This window comes from Vespula pensylvanica, chromosome 2, assembly GCF_014466175.1.
Source record: "Vespula pensylvanica isolate Volc-1 chromosome 2, ASM1446617v1, whole genome shotgun sequence".
In the NCBI taxonomy this organism is placed as follows: Eukaryota; Metazoa; Arthropoda; class Insecta; order Hymenoptera; family Vespidae; genus Vespula; species Vespula pensylvanica.
Window position 1 is genome coordinate 3,619,569 of NC_057686.1, and position 16,014 is coordinate 3,635,582.

Genomic DNA, 16,014 nt, shown 5'->3' on the forward strand with positions numbered 1-16,014 from the left:
TGAAAATGTTACTTGTATCGCAGGGATCGAAAATAAATTCTTCGTTTATTCGTCTCATCGCTGATCAACTATTTCGATTTTCATTGCTGTCTTGTTAAAAAGAACATCCGGACGGATCAGAATTAATTATTATTATCATTTTTTGTTTGTTTTGCTTATCTTCTTGGAAAGTTTTCTTTTCTTAGAAACGATTACATCATCGTATCTTTCAAAATTAATCTTAGACCAGAATGATGCAAACGATCGACTTCCGCTTCTTCAGCGATCATTAAGCCAGCTCCGTTAATAAAAATATATCAACGTTAATGAGAATGGAAGGGTGTAGAAACGCCCACGGAACTTCTAATTCGATAAATCTTAATGAACTTTCTTTGGAGCAGGCTGGGCGACGATACAAATGAGAAGTTATTTTTTCAAACAAGAGAAAAATGTAAGGACGATCGATATTCGCTACAAGAAGAATTCGATTTTGTATATAGAACGTTTGTTTCTATACAGTCCTTAAGATATTCTTTTGTACGAGTCGTATAAAGTACCATATGGTTACACAGGAACTCGTGATCCAGTTCAAACGCACTTAAGCGGATCGGCTTTCGATATCAATGTCGGAATCATTAGAGACAAACGGTGCATATACCGTAGAAAGCTCAACCTATACGAAAGGTACACATAAATCATTTATGTCTGTAAAATCCATAAGCAGATCGAATATATTGATATTTTCAAATAGTTACAATCGTTTAAATACGGTTTCCTTTATAGCTAAGATCAATCTAACTTACGGGCGATTGCGTATTTACACACAGAATTTATTAAATTTATCGATCGTATTTCAGAAATATTATTTTCTCATACGGACTCGATGATTTCCGATTTGCGGATGTATTTCTTTTACTTCGTTCATATTCTGTTATCACCTGGATCACGTGATTTTTCGGAAATAAAAAAATGGAAATACGTCGGTGCGAAAGGCGAGATATCATAGAGTAAATATTCCCTGTTGAAATATTCTTTCTATAACGCCTACAAAAGGAAATATTTATTTTTGTTTTCATAAATCCTCTTTTACTCTATACTTGAGCAATACCATCCATTCCTTTCTCCCTCTCTTTCTGCATCTTCAAAGCGGATAGATAGTAGCATTCTTATTCGGGAATCTTCCATGGATCTATGTTAGAGAAAGTTTCCTAAATATGACAGAGCGAATAAATCAAGAAAAAAAAAGAATATCCGAATCGTTTCGTTATACGTTTGTATGTAGAAAAAGGAATCGTATTATTTTCTGTCAGAAATCTTTTCAATGGTTTCGTTTGTTCTTGCTCATAGGAGAAACGTTTCTTTGTCAAAGATTTGTAATATACAACGATTCGAAATATATTAACAAACCGATCGTTCCATATGCTTAAAAGTACAAATAACTTTGAATTAAGACTGATCTCTGATAGAAGGTAGAAAAATAGAAAAAATAAAAAAAAGAAAAGCGAAGGAAAGTGAACGAAGAGGGAGAAAATTTATCCGTGGCGCGACGCGAGGAGAGATAATTGTCCAATAAAAAAAGGATAATGGTTTGAACGAGCTTTATATACTTTTGTTTATACTCATCTAATCTCCATTTTACTTCTTTCCTTTCACTTCACGAAGAAATAATATTTTTCGAAGAAGATTGTAGTATAGTATAGTAGGGTCATCGATCGTCGTCGAGTTCCGTTTGGTTTCTCGTCATCGACGTCCGTTTTGTAGGCAGTTGGCAATTTGCCAGTCGTTTGCCGCACTGTTCCTCCTTTACCTTCTCCTCCTCCTCCTCCTCCTCCTCCTCCTCCTTCTTTTCTTCGTCCTGTCGTTTGCATCGTACGTGACGACAAGGCGCGTGGGTCGACATTGAGGTTTCCTACGCGGTGCGAATCTTAATTGTTCGTCCCGCACGCTCCGTGCGACTCCCTAATGTTCATTGCATTCGCGTACGAAAATTCGTGCTTATCGTTCCTCGAGACCCACGAGATTTTATCTCTTAAAAAGTAATGAATCATTCGTCTCTTTTCTTTTTTATCGAATGCGATTACGTGCGTCTCGATTATATCGAGACAATTGCTGAAATCGAAATTAAATAAAAGATACAAATTATGCATTTTATGGAAAAATCTTTTTTTCCGTCGTTTAACGGATCGAAAAAATATTCTGATTATAATTTTTAATCGGGAACGACTTTGTAATTTTCTTGGTTTCTTTAATTGGTTTCTCGTGCTATTTAGGTAAGCTCTCGTACATTTTAAATAACTTCGTCGACAACCAACGATCCGATTAGTCCGATAACAAGATATTTTTTAAAGCTCTCTTTGCTCGAATTTTTTTCTTTAAGAAGAAAGTACGCGCAGATCTCTTTTCTAAGCTCTTACGAGTCGATGAAGCCAGACTATACGATGAACTTCTTACTCTCTTCTTACTTAATTCGTGACACGTTTTCTTTTGCCTACTTCGTTTATGCATTCGATGCGAGAAGAAGCAGAGGAGGAAAAAATCTCGACGACTAGAACGAAGACTAAGACGACTAAAACGACGACAGCGACGACGACGACGACGACGACGACGACGACGACAACGACGTCGGTGGTCACCGTCGTGGAAACCCACACGTCTCTTCACACCGATGCATGACTTATCTACGTAATGTACGTAACTCTGTTCTCAAGAACCTCGAGAGAGGGAGAGAGATAAAGAGAAACGAGAACACGAGGAGGAGGAAACGAATGAATGAACGGGCAGAAGCGTAGCGCAGTGCTTAGAGCTCGTAGGCAGCGTGACAGGAAATCGTTGCTTTAAATTAGAGACAATAACCAACCCTTCTACCGGAGGGAGTGGGGGAAAGAGAGAGAGAGAGAGAAATCCGTCGGTCGACCTCCGGTGTATCTACGGCCATGGAAAGCAAGCAACATAGGATTAGCCGTGCACAGCTGCCGTTCTGGTAATAAGCTCCTTCTCTAATTCGGTCCTGCGATCGTGGTAGTTTCACACGTACGTACGATATTGCAGATAATGTGCGCTCGAATAAACCTTTGCTCACCTTCTACTGTTTTTATGCCAATCTATGTACCGCACTCACCCAGAGAGAACGAACCGCAACATCGTCGTCCTTTTAGAGATTTCCTCCCTAGCACTGGATCGCGTGAGTAAACTCGTTCTTTCGAAATTCGAGAAAAGGGAATTACGAGCTCTCGTGACTTCCTCTCGGACATTCGTGCTTTATCGTTAGAAAAAAATAAATCGAATTCCTTTTCGACTTGAGCCGATGATATCGTCCGTCGTCGGGATTTAAACAAACTAGATTACATGAGATATTTTATTATTTTAATTTACCGGTCGAGGATATTCAGAAGCGTATTTGAATTATAGAGGAAAGTGATAATGGTTTTTAATTTCCAATCTTAAATGGTTATTACATAGTTCGTTAAAATTTATTTCGATATAATATGGTCAAACGGTATGAATTGTTTAATTACTGTACGCTAAAGCATGTTATACCTCTTCGTATGTAACTTTGACAAATCGGATTACACAAGATTTGTTCGAAAAAGTAGACGGGGTAGGGAATTCTCTTGCGTATATTAAAATTAAAATTAAAATTGTAATGCTATTAAAATGGGACGATAGTGGAATTGCAATTATGATTGTCAGAAGAAGAGTATCGTCCTGTTAACCCGGTAACCATGTTTGCGATTTAACGAATAAATATCTTCGTTTGCTGTGAGGAATAGTAGGCGTGTCGTCGTCGAACTTACTTGCACGTACGGCGGAACGAAAGAAAAAAAAAGTTATGAGAAGAAAGGAGATGAAAGTAGATAAGAAATGGCCGCGTTATCGACGATCGCTTCGACTCGATCCTCGACGACGCGATGATTACACGGACGATTTACTCGTCGAGAAGAAGATTTCGTTTTCCGTGAAAGTTAAAAAGCGGTAAAGCGATAAAACGCGGCCGATCTCGAAAAGAGAGAGGGATACGAGCATTCGCCGGGAATCTTGAAGCGCCGTACCTCTCGACTCGCTTTAACAAAAAAAAAAATCCGTTTTATCGACTTCTTCGAAAACGCTCGCGCTCTGTTTGGCAAAGTAGAAGATCGCGAATTTTATTGCCTGCTGTAAAAGAGGAAAAGGGTGAGAGAGATAAACAGACGTAGAAAGAGAGAAAAGTAGATAGACGGATGGACGAACGGACGGATAGACGGATAGATAGATGGACAGATAGATGGAGAGGAAATGTTTATTGAGAGACTAGAGCAATGCTCCGTAAGTATAAAAAAAAAGGAATAAAAAAGAAAGAAAGAAAGAAAGGAAGGAAATGTAGAAATCCCTCTATAAAAAGGAACGTGAACCAAGGTGAGAATCCGTAGGAGAGAAGAAACGGAGAAAAGGAATGGAGAAGTCTGTCTTTTTAGAGTCTACGTAACGCCTATGTTTGTACGTCTATCCTTTTCTTTGTATGCGTGCCTTGTGTGCATTTGCTGGGTCTCGAGAAGAACGGCAAAGTTTTCTACGAGTAAGTACTCACGGTCACGTTTGCTCGCGCACACAATTCTACTCGATAAGACGATCCTTTGCGTGGACGTCGTAACGTTATGCGTATATGCATGTATATATGTACGTGTGGATATGCGTGCTCGGACGTATAACATGCGAAAGGCTTAAGGAGGCGCCTTTGGACTTACCGGCATTGTTCTCGAGTGGTAGTCGGGTTACGTGTCTCGACAAAGAAGTCTCGCGTTATTTCTGGAGTACACGTAATTCGAGCGCCGTGTAAGTAAAGTAAAGGTAGACGCCATGCTAGAAAGCGTGCTTGAGACTACACTTAGTTTTTTCGAACTCTAATCGTAAATCTTTACCGATCCTTTTCCAAGAAGTAATTCTCGTACAACGATTCCATGTCGAATATTTATGGAAAATTTTGTTCTATTTCCTTTCTTTTTTCTTTTTTGTTTTCTTTTCCTTTTTTTTCCTTTTTTTTTTTTGTTTTTCGAAAAACTTCGTACCGATTTATCGGGACGATAAATAATGGCCGTGAGTTAGATTTTAAGAATGGATTTAGGTTAGCAGTAATGGTGTCGTTTACCGTTCTCGAAATAGATAGGATTAAATAGGTGATAACCGAAAGGGTCTCTTTGTGGCGTCCCGAACAAACAAACGTAAATTTATTAACCCATTGGGGTTGGCCGACGAGCTGTGGTCGCGCGCGTCTTATATGCTTCAAGCGAGAAGTCTGGCACTGATCGTACGTTCTCTCGACCCTCCTCTCTTACCAGAAACGTTTACATACGCACTCTTATCTTTCAGTTACGATACCTTGCCAGTGGGCATTTCAAGCTCCTTCGTATCAACTTTTTCTTATCTGCATGTAAGTACGGTTGGCTTCTAAAATTACATTTTTTAATGTCGTATTCTTTCTTTCTTTCCTCCCTCTCTTGAGGTTTTATCATATGATTCATTAAAACTGATGGTTATTTTTAAACAAGTATAACCATAACGACTACGACTCCTCTCGCAATGACTTTTTTTATTCTTTTCTATTTACGAGCAACTTTCCGACATTTCTCATTCTCATCGGTTTTAAAGAATCCAGCGTATGAAACTCACTTTATTTAGTCACGTTTCTTCAAAACAATGGTATCTAAGTTTGCTTTCGATTTTGAAAGTCGGTCGCCTTTTCGAAGCACTTTACGGTGGCAACAGTAAAACCTGAACGACGAGCACGTATGTACTTACGTAGTACTTACATAAGTACATATAAGCGAAACAATGCGTCGAAATGTTAAGAGAATTCGCTCGTCTCAACATCCACGTAGCGGAGTAAATTTCTTAGGTTTAAAACTTTGAACGGAGTCGCAATGTTCCATATCGTGTTTTTCCTTTAGAAAGCGAAGGAGGGATCGGGTGACCGTACTTAAGTTATTACGTTATTAGAGAATTGACGAGGAAAAAGGCTGCCCGGTAGAAAAAGAAACGATAGATCTCGAGAAGAAGGTTTTTACTCGACGATAAACTTGCTCGCTCGTTCTATGCTTTATCACGTATTATTTCAAAACTATATCTTGGAACGTTAACATGCACATATGTACGTCACCATCATCTTTCACTAAAGTCGTCTAGAGTCTAACCGAGAGATTGTAAGTATTCTTAGAAATTGAATCGTCGATTTTATTCTTCCTTTACTTTTTTTTTTCTCGACGAAATAAGATTTTTTAGCCAACGAAGATAATTACTTTCTAGTATATAAGTTATAGTCGATGGGACAATTATCGTTGTTACAGATCTATATTTTCTTTGATAAGGGACGATCCGAACTGACTGATTTTTTCAGAGAAACGATTATGTGTGTGTATGTGTGTGTGTGTGTGTACTTACGATGTTCTGTATCTTTCTTTACGATTATACCGTATACAATATCGTCTTATCTCATATTGATACGTACTATCGATAAGTTTCTCTCGTATTCTCCTTCCTATCGGAAATCGAGAATTTTACAGACTATAGAAAGATAGGTAGGAAATATTGCCTCTTTTCCTTCTCCTTTCCCTTCTCATCATTTTCCACTTTTTTTCATGTCAATGCACGCAACGTTCGCACCTAACTTTACTTCGATGATATTGACGTTACTATGTCGATAGACGCTTCTTCGTCCTTCTTTATTCTTCGTCGTCGTCGTTGGCGTCGTCGTCGCCGTCTTATTCTTCTCGTCGAAGGTATGCAACTGCAGGAAGATTGAATTGAGTATGTATGGGACTTGTAATGCAGCGCGTGTTGCTACGCGAGACTTCGTCCTTCCATCGTTTTCTTTTTTCCGATTCATGGCCTTTCCAATGAGCCTCTTATCCTTTCTTTCCTCTCTCTCTCTCTCTCTCTCTCTCTCTCTCTCTCTCTCTCTCTCTCTCTCTCTCTTTTTCCTTTTTCCTTTCTTTCGATGTTCGCCAAAGAACCTTCATCAGACTACCTCTCGACCCTCATCGAGAGGAAAGACACCTTCGAATTCGTCCTTTCTTACAATTACTTGTTTGATCTTGGTAATCTTATCATTTGTATCGAAAGAGAACAAAGATAGTTTGCGTCTTTGCAAAGAATGAAAAAGTATGAGCTCATTCTCAAGAAAGCTTTGTTAGAACTATCGATATCTTATTTCTCTGTTATTTTTTTCTTTTTCTTCCTTATTTTTCGAATCATTATCGCTTCCGATGCTGAAACAATTTCTTCGATCATCTTTACAAGGATCGTCGAGGTATTGAAACGTGCGCGCGAGTTCACGGATAATTGGTTCGAAAGAAAAGGACCATTGATGGAGCGAGTATCGTGCCGATTATTCACGCTCGTGCTCGTCTATCAATACGTGTGATTAATGATAACGAACATCCTACAGTATAGCCAGCAACACATCTCATACTCCTTCCTCTCTCTCTCTCTCTCTCTCTCTCTCTCTCTCTCTCTCTCTCTCTCTCTATTTCTCTCTTTTCCCAATATCCTCATTAGCATAACTTTTTCTTTAGGAAAGATGAATAATAATTCTTGCGATTTCTTTTTCTTTTCTTTTCTTTTTTTTTCTTTTTTGGAGAGTTAATGTATCGAGGGAAGACTTCTTTAAAAAGGGTATTTTATTCGCGATGAATTGTGCGTAGTTTCCTTTCCTTTTTTTCGTATATAAAACTAGACCTTCCATTCATTTTACTTAGTTGCATTAAAAAGGTCCTTTTGTTGCAAACAGTACAAGGTAACTTGTCTCGTAATGACAATGCGAGTAAAACGAGAAGGTCCTTTGAAGCGAACCGCACGAAATTCACCTACTCGCGCTTTTAAAGGTGAACTACCCAAAACACGTTTCTACACCCTTCCACTCTCCCTCTCCTCTCTCTCTCTCTCTCTCTCTTTTTTCTCTCTGTCTGCCTTTCTATCTCCATCTCTATCTCTTTCTCTATTTCTATGTATATTTCTCCTCTCTTACTCTACAAAATAAAGGTAACCTCGTGAAAGTTCGCGAAGGACCCGTGATGACAATGACGGGCGAGTTTGCCTCGTTAAAAAAGGCATTACTACCGAGGCGGAAGGTTTCTAAAGAACGCGGAGAACTCTGCGAGAGCAACCAAAGCCATGAGTCATGCGCGCTGCATTACACGGAGAGTCGAGAGAAAGAGTAAGAGAGAGAAGTGAAGAGAAGGAGAGACAAGGACGGGATCATTCGCCCAGCCTCTGCAACCGTTGCCATTGGGAGAGAGCAGTTTGGAGTTTCAGCATCTCTTTCCTTTCCTCTTTCTATCTTACACACACACTATTACTCTCTTGCCGTTTCTATCCTTCTCTCTCTCTCTCTCTCTCTCTTTCTCTCATAACGTAAGTCGTACACGGCACATGCGAATATAAATGAGACTAACGAGCACTCCGTGATGTCGGTAATGATGCTGGATCGTAGCAGGACGGTCCAGCTCCTCGGATTCCAACATCGATGTCGTCACGACGACGACGACGACGACGACGACGAGGAGGAAGAAGACTCGATACCACGTCTACAATCTTATCGTAGCAACGAATTCGTTTCACATCGTTTTGTCATTCTATTCTCTATCCAACTTTGTTCGATCGTTTTCCTATCAAAACGCAGGAATAACTAGTATCGTGTTAGAAGCATATATTACTGATGAGAAGATTTATTGTTTAGATGCACGTGCGACAATCAGGTTGGTACTTTGAAGATCAAAACTAGGCGAATGTCACGTGCCTCGTCACTCGCACGGTTAATTGCGCCTTTGTGGATTTGAAGGGTTTAAACGGGTACCACAAGGAAATTTGCATAATCTAGCAGCATGGTATTTTCCAAACATCTCTGTTATATACGTCAATTACATGTCTGTGAAATTAACAGATATGTGCACTCATTAAAACATATTATTCGTTAATATAGAACCAAGGAAAATACTAAAAAATTATCAAGTTTTTCGTTACTGTACTCGATTTATACGAGTAAAATCGATACGAACGAGATGTCAAGAGGGTAGAAGTACAACAAAGAGAGAGAGAGAGAGGAAGCGAGAAAGAAAAAAGTATAGACCCACTAACCGGCTTCCAACCCCTTTCCGAGTCACCCTCTTTCGTTCCAGGACACTCGCTCGTTTAATATCCGCAATAACGTAATAAACGATCCGATATCTGCGGTGTTAAATCAAAGAAGTATTTAAAAATGATATGCTATTTTTATTCGTTTTCTTGGAGCATATATACCAGCTTGCGAATGAAAAAATAAAGGAGTTCAGTGATCGTCCTAAAAGTTATTATTACTAACCGTGACACGTAGGTAGGCACGATTTTAGCATAAACAAACGATTGATCTTATGACCCTTACGTGGGAGTTCTCCGGTAGCAAGGTTTCGTAGCGGTGCCCTTTTCTTTTTCACGATGTAACCGGACTTTACGCGGGTCTCGTTTATTACAGCTCGTTCGAAGGGTCCTGCGGTTCCCCTTGAACGATGATTCACTCGATCGTACCAACGTACTTGGCACCGTCCACCAATGAAAAGAAGAGGGTTCCAACTAGCATGTAGGCACTTCTCCCCCAAAGCACGCGTCGTTGATTCGAAATCGCCCTTGATATGCAACGAAACGGAATTATTACAAACGATGACCTTCCACGCGCCCACCCTCCGTATCTCTCCAACCCTCTTTTCATCTTCTCCCAGCAATCCCTTTCTCTCTTCCCCTCTCCCTTTCTCTTCCTCCTGTGGAACGATTTTACTGCAACAGGGGCGAAGGGAATCCTTTTACCAATTCAAAGAGACCAGCAGGTTGGATGGAAGGGTGTCTTGTTCTTTCGGATGCTTCGACAAAAGTACATATACCGATGGATCGAAATAACGATCTTATCGTTTTATAACCGCAACAATTACATTAACGCGTCTATCATCAAAAAAATCGAACGTAATAAAGATATATTGTTATAGTTTATTGCGTATTTTGGTAAACGTCGGTAAAACGGTTTCTGGTAGAAATTTATTTTCTGAAATAGGTCAGAAAAATGGTAAAGATTGAAAGGGGATGAAGAAAGAACAGAAGTTGCACGGAAGGTGTTTTCGAAGGCAACAATATCTTTCTAGAAAGTGGTAGTGTACGGTTTTCCGATTCTATACTTTACACTCAACGAACGTTTCTCGCATTTCCCTTGTAGTTGCTACCCTCCCCTCGACCAATTTCATCTTCTCGTTCTCTCCCCAAAGGCATTCAACTTTGTTCCGCGATACGACAAAAGCGTTTTGTTAGGCCAGCCCGTCGTGCAGCTAGTAATACCCTCCGCATCGTAAGTTTATTATAATGTTTCGTACGAGTCAGACTCTTTCTCTCTCTCTCTCTCTCTCTCTCTTTCCTTTCCATCTTTTTCTCCTACAGGCAACAGATGTATTTTATGTCCCATGTCACCGAGCAAAAAGAAAAGATGCGGGAGTGGTCGGCCAGGAGAATGAAATTTTTCTAACATAAAATTCGACCTCGCTTCGGATAACAGAATGAAGTGAAAATTGTGTAACAACAAAGAAGAAGGTGATTCGAGAAAAATGACTTGGAAAATTCGATGAAACTCATTTATTCGATTTACACCGCCAACTTTCTAGCGATTCTGTACAGGGGCTAGTGCACGTAAATAGGAAAATTGCTTTTCAGAGGGAAATTTTAATGTTCGGAAAAAAGTTGTAATAGCAAGGGAAAAAAATTATATCCCGAGGTTATATATTTTCGAAAACTTTTCTCGTTCATTTCTGAATAATAAAAATGTTTAAGTTATTCCCATTGAACTGCCATAACCTCTACATTTCTGGGACAGCGATCGGGTTCTATCCCACAATTTCCAAAACATCGTGTGATATCTTTGAAGAGCAAACCTCTGATCCGATCGCTCTAGACTCCAGGAATACTAGGATCGTGCCCGCAGAGAAATAGATTCTCGATAACTAGTCGATGCCCCTCGAAAGATGTTGCATCCTCCTGAGCATCGAGAAACGATGCTCGAGGATACGGAACCGAGCGATACGTGAACGCCATATCATTTCCCGAATGATGCTCTTTCGAGAGACGTGATTTGGTTCCTTCATTTCCGAGCGCCGTTTTCGTTATCGATGATTACCAAGCACATAGCTAATATATTCTACCAGACCGATCGTTGTATTTTATAGAAAACGAACATTATGGAGATGCTTGAATAATAGTTATGGTGCATCGTTTCAATGAAGATTTGTCCTTTGGGAAATGAAACGCACAATTTCATTGAGCGTTATACTGCAAACACAGAGAGACGGAGAATGATAACACTGTTTATTTTCATTTCGTTTGTTTAACCCATGCGTCCAATTAATTTAAGAGATTATCATTGTAATAGATAATGTGCTAGCGATTGAAAAACAAATTGTCGAGTATTACTCATTGATTCATTATAATAATGTTACGTAGAATAGTTGCACGTAAGCGTAATCTTATCTCGGCGCCAGGATTATGAAAGCAACGATAAAAGTCGCGAAGAAAAAGCCGACGTTCTTCAATTTAATCGTCAAATCGCAACGAGATTACGAGTTATCGTTGTAGTAGTTAGATGACTCATCATCGTTCGTTAGCAAACGTTTCCTCGAACAAGGCGAGCCCTCGTGAGAATATAATCGTTTTAGTCGGACGATTCGAGTATTCTTCTCTAGTTTTACTCTACGTATCTCTCTAACGTGATTGATTATCATTGAAAATGCAATTACACTCGTCCTAGAACATATTATTTTCTGTGAAGTGAAACAAGCTCGTGGCGCCATTTCAACTTACCGTCCGGAAGAAGCTCGCGTAAGCTTCTTTCAAGGATATCCGACACGAGCCAGGAGGTGAATATCCTGCTAGAATTGGCAGGAAGCCAAAGAGGGAGAAAGGAAAACGAGATGCGTTCGGAAGGATAGATAAATTAATTGGCTTCTACACGTGCCAGAATTTCAACGTCGTCTTTGATACCACGAAGGTTCCTATTTTTTCGACGAATGATTTCCTCTTCCCTCTCACGTCCATTTTATTTGACACTCGAGTTGGAAGGAAGAAAGAAGGAAATCCTCCCTCTCTCTCGTGATGTTGGGAAAGCGTCGAGTAAATCGGTCGATCGACTTTCACCAAAACTCTCCAAAAAGTATTTCTATCTTTACGTTCTATTTTAACCGATTCTATTTCTTTTCCGACGATTTCTTCGATATCTCATAGATAACGGCAAACGATAAGACATATGTATAGTCTATATCTTTCGTGGAGACTCGTTTTTCGGAATTCAGAGCGCCGTTCGTTGGTGCGATCGAGCGTGCGCTTATTTATTTATCGTCCCATTGTTCTCTCGTCCGGTGTGCTCTCTTTCTCTCTACGTCTTTTCCTCGGGCCATGGCGCTATTACCTTCCAGGTCCCAGCATGGCTCATTAAACAAGCGTAAGAAGCATTTCCACTTGTCCATTAACTTATCTCTCCTCGTATCGTGCAACGCGCGCTTTTATCTACCGGCGTCATCTCGACCTGCGCTCCTTCTCCATATCTTTCTCTTTCTTTCTTCTTTCCTCCCTACCTCCCTCCCTCCCACCCTCTCTCCCACCCTTCATTTCATTCCTCCCTTCTTACCCCCTTCCACTCTCTCTCCATACTCGATATATGTATGAACGAGCATCGACGAGAATAGAAATTACATCGATAACAAAACCGCCACCGATAATCCTCGTTTAATCTTTCGAGTTATTAATAAATCGTCCATACTGTAGTCCACTTCGATAGAAAATTCGTTTATCTAAACAGTTTGGAACGTAGATTTAACTGCTCCTTTCGTATCTGCTTCAAATTCTAATTCGAAGTCATTTAGCGTTATCTCGTACAGAGCTAAAATAGTTTTGTATTTTTTCTTTTTTTTCTTTTTTACCGTTATGTCTTATAGGATGTAAAGTAGGTTGATATAATTTGTGAGTAAATATTTTTATTATTTCCAACACAAGAGAAATTTTATTAGTGGAATGTGAGGTTTGGTTCTCGTTATACTTATCGTTTATCAAGGAAATCGATAACGTAAAGGATTATGTATTTTTTTTTTTTTTTTTTTTTTTTTGTTAAGATTCTTGTGAAAATATTTTTACTCGGCGATAGCGATCCGATGAAATCTCCTTCAGAAAACAGCTGGTATACATCGGTTTGAATCGTAACGGCATGTAGCAAAGAATGACATTCTTTGTAATCGGATATAGCACCTGCTTCTATGATTTTTCTAAATTCTTTTCAAGTCTACGAGAGCTCAAAGCTCGTCGATCTTCTGACGAGTTCTTTTTCGTTCTCGAAACGCTTTGCCAAGAATTTATATGGGTCATCGTTCCTTCCCTGCGTTCATTAAGACTGCTTAATGAATCTTCTAGCTGAAATCCTCATCAGAAACTGTTTATTTTTATCTTCTTGCATTATTTCGATATCACGTAACATATATTATATATAAAGGAATTTATATATATATATATAATCTATACAAATTTGTATATACGTGTCATAATAATCATTCTTATGCGAAAAAACAATCAAACGGAAAAGTGGAACGAATGGAACGATTCCAAATACATATTTCACAGAGAACGAGATGTCTAGTTTTCGTTTCAAGAATTTTCTCATATTTTTTCTTTCTTCTCTCTTTTTTTTTTTTTTTTTCGTCGTGTTCGATCCTCGAGGGTGACGCATGACGTTCCGATGATATGCGTGGGTTGCCGAGTCGAATGCATAGATTTCAATCTCGCTTTGTTTCTCGCCGGCAAGGTCAGTATTCGAAGGTACAAGAATTGACTCGTTCGTGGCTCCTACTTTTATTTTTAGGTCGGACGTGCCGTCTCTTCCAGACCCCATCATGGCTGTTACGAGAAAAGCTAGCTCTCCTCTCGGCCTCTCCTGATTCTATTTTATTCGTCTCCTCGAGAACTCATAAAGTTTATGCCTTTTTATCCGTGAAAATTAGTCTACCTTTTATATCCTTATTTCGTAGTTTTTATCAAATTCGAATCGATTTAGGGATCACTTTACGTCATTTATGGACGGTGACAGTTCATAAAAATCCGTAAAAATTCAGCAATGGAAGAAAAGGTAGATAGGGAAGAGTGTCGTGTTATTCTTTTCTTCTTGCTCTTTTCTTTTCATCCTCAAGTCAATCCATATTCACCGCGTAAATTTTCTTTCATCGATTTTATATGGCGGTTTGAACGACAGCTTACCATGCTCCCAGAGTTGCATTATTCCGGATTTATTTTTCTCTGTCTTTCTCTCTCTCTCTCTCTCTCTCTCTCTCTCTATATATATATATATATATATATATATATACACGCGCTATTTCCTCAAGTTTCTCAAATACTTGGAAACCATCCCAACCACTCTTCTTATTCAAACACGTTCTTGTGTTACTCTGATGCTCGTACGAAGCTTATTTGTAAAAATTTCAATGCTTCTCGAGACAATATAATATTTTTTCTCTACTTTAAAATTCTTCTTTACATGGTTTCCATTGAATTTAATCGAGAGAGAGAAATTTTCAATGACGTTATAATTGTTTCACATTGAAACGTTTCGTCGAATGTTACCATACAAACCACCGAAGATTCATAATTTGTAATTAATTTCTAATTGCAAGGGGATGCTCGTACGTGTAATTCGAGGAACCATTGTAACGGAAAGAATATATTCGATAACAGGCATGTCCGTTGCTTTATCGCTCCCAAAAGAGCATCTTTTGTTTTATCGGTCAGTTCATACATGTACGTAATCTCTATGAAAAGTATTTTGGAATTCAACGTTAAAATGTGTTGTGTTATTTACCCAGCATGTAATAAACAAGAGAGAGAGAGAGAGAGAGAGAGAGAGAGAGAGAGATAGAGAGAAAGAGAGAGAGAGAGATATTCGAGTTACACCAATCACAATTTCGTCTAAACGAGGGATTATGCGGGTCTACCAATTTTCCCCACAATTTTATCGCTACCCGTTATTCTAGCCGCTTATTAACAACTTTCGGTATATCTGGTATAAACTTTTTTGACACAAAGTATAAAGCTCGTATTTTTCTCTCGGAAAGTAAGTATAACTTGAATGTTCTATATTCTATTATATCCGAGTGAACTTACCATCTAATATAGGTATATATATATATATATATATATATATATATATATTTCGAAAATAAATGTAGACTCATATTCGACTTTTTACGATGTTACTTTTTCGGAAATAGACGAGGATCTAAAGTAGTGTTGTGCGATACAGATACAATCTTGTTAGAGTACATGGAGGATAGACTGTAATAAGGATAAGGATTAAACAACATGTGTAGGTAACCACCAATGAGAGTCGAACATCGCGCTTAAAAACATAATTTGATTTCTGCTGGATTTTATTAATGAGACAACCGACACGAAGTCGGTATATACAGGAAACTTTCACAGCTGATTGTCTTTTTTATTACAATGCATCAAGTCGTTTATTTTTAGCACAGAGCGATAAGTTTACAAGCAAATAAATTTCATCGGATTTCTCGACGTTCAAGTTAAAAATATTTAGCTGTGTTATTTGATGACGTTTTAGTACTTACTATGTCTAGGTATTAGAAATGGGAAGAGATTTCTTGCTTCGATAGAATCGTGTAATCGATTCGTGTCGAACTTGTTCGGAGGAAAATTCAATGGGCGATGTTGCGGCTTATTTACAAGGAACGTTGCACGCAAACGTATCGATTTAATATTAACGGAAAACCACAACACGTATATGCAGCTCGATCTCATGCTAATTCTATCTTCATCCCACTTTGTTACTTATCTCGCCTAAACGCTTAATTTTTATACACGTTACTACGCAACAATAGAACGAAGGAATAGGATTTTAAAGATAACGCAATGCAACAAGAGAATTAAAAGTATTTCTTCGAGGAGAAATTTGTCTAAATTTACTTTCTTCTGGTTAGTCATTTCATTGAATGGCAAAGAACTATACGG

General features: G+C 38.8%; 1 protein-coding gene across 9 annotated transcripts in view; it reads left to right on the top strand.

Annotated features, from left to right (window-relative positions):
- Positions 1-16,014, top strand: part of LOC122627249 (fat-like cadherin-related tumor suppressor homolog) — a 290,885-nt gene that overhangs the window by 7,427 nt on the left and 267,444 nt on the right. The window contains exon 2 of one of the 9 annotated variants that reach the window (XM_043808257.1): positions 5,323-5,383. The exons of the other annotated variants lie outside the window; for them this stretch is intronic. The gene's annotated coding sequence lies outside the window, so the exon portion shown is untranslated. The remainder of the gene's footprint in view (positions 1-5,322; positions 5,384-16,014) is intronic. 9 annotated transcript variants of the gene reach the window in all.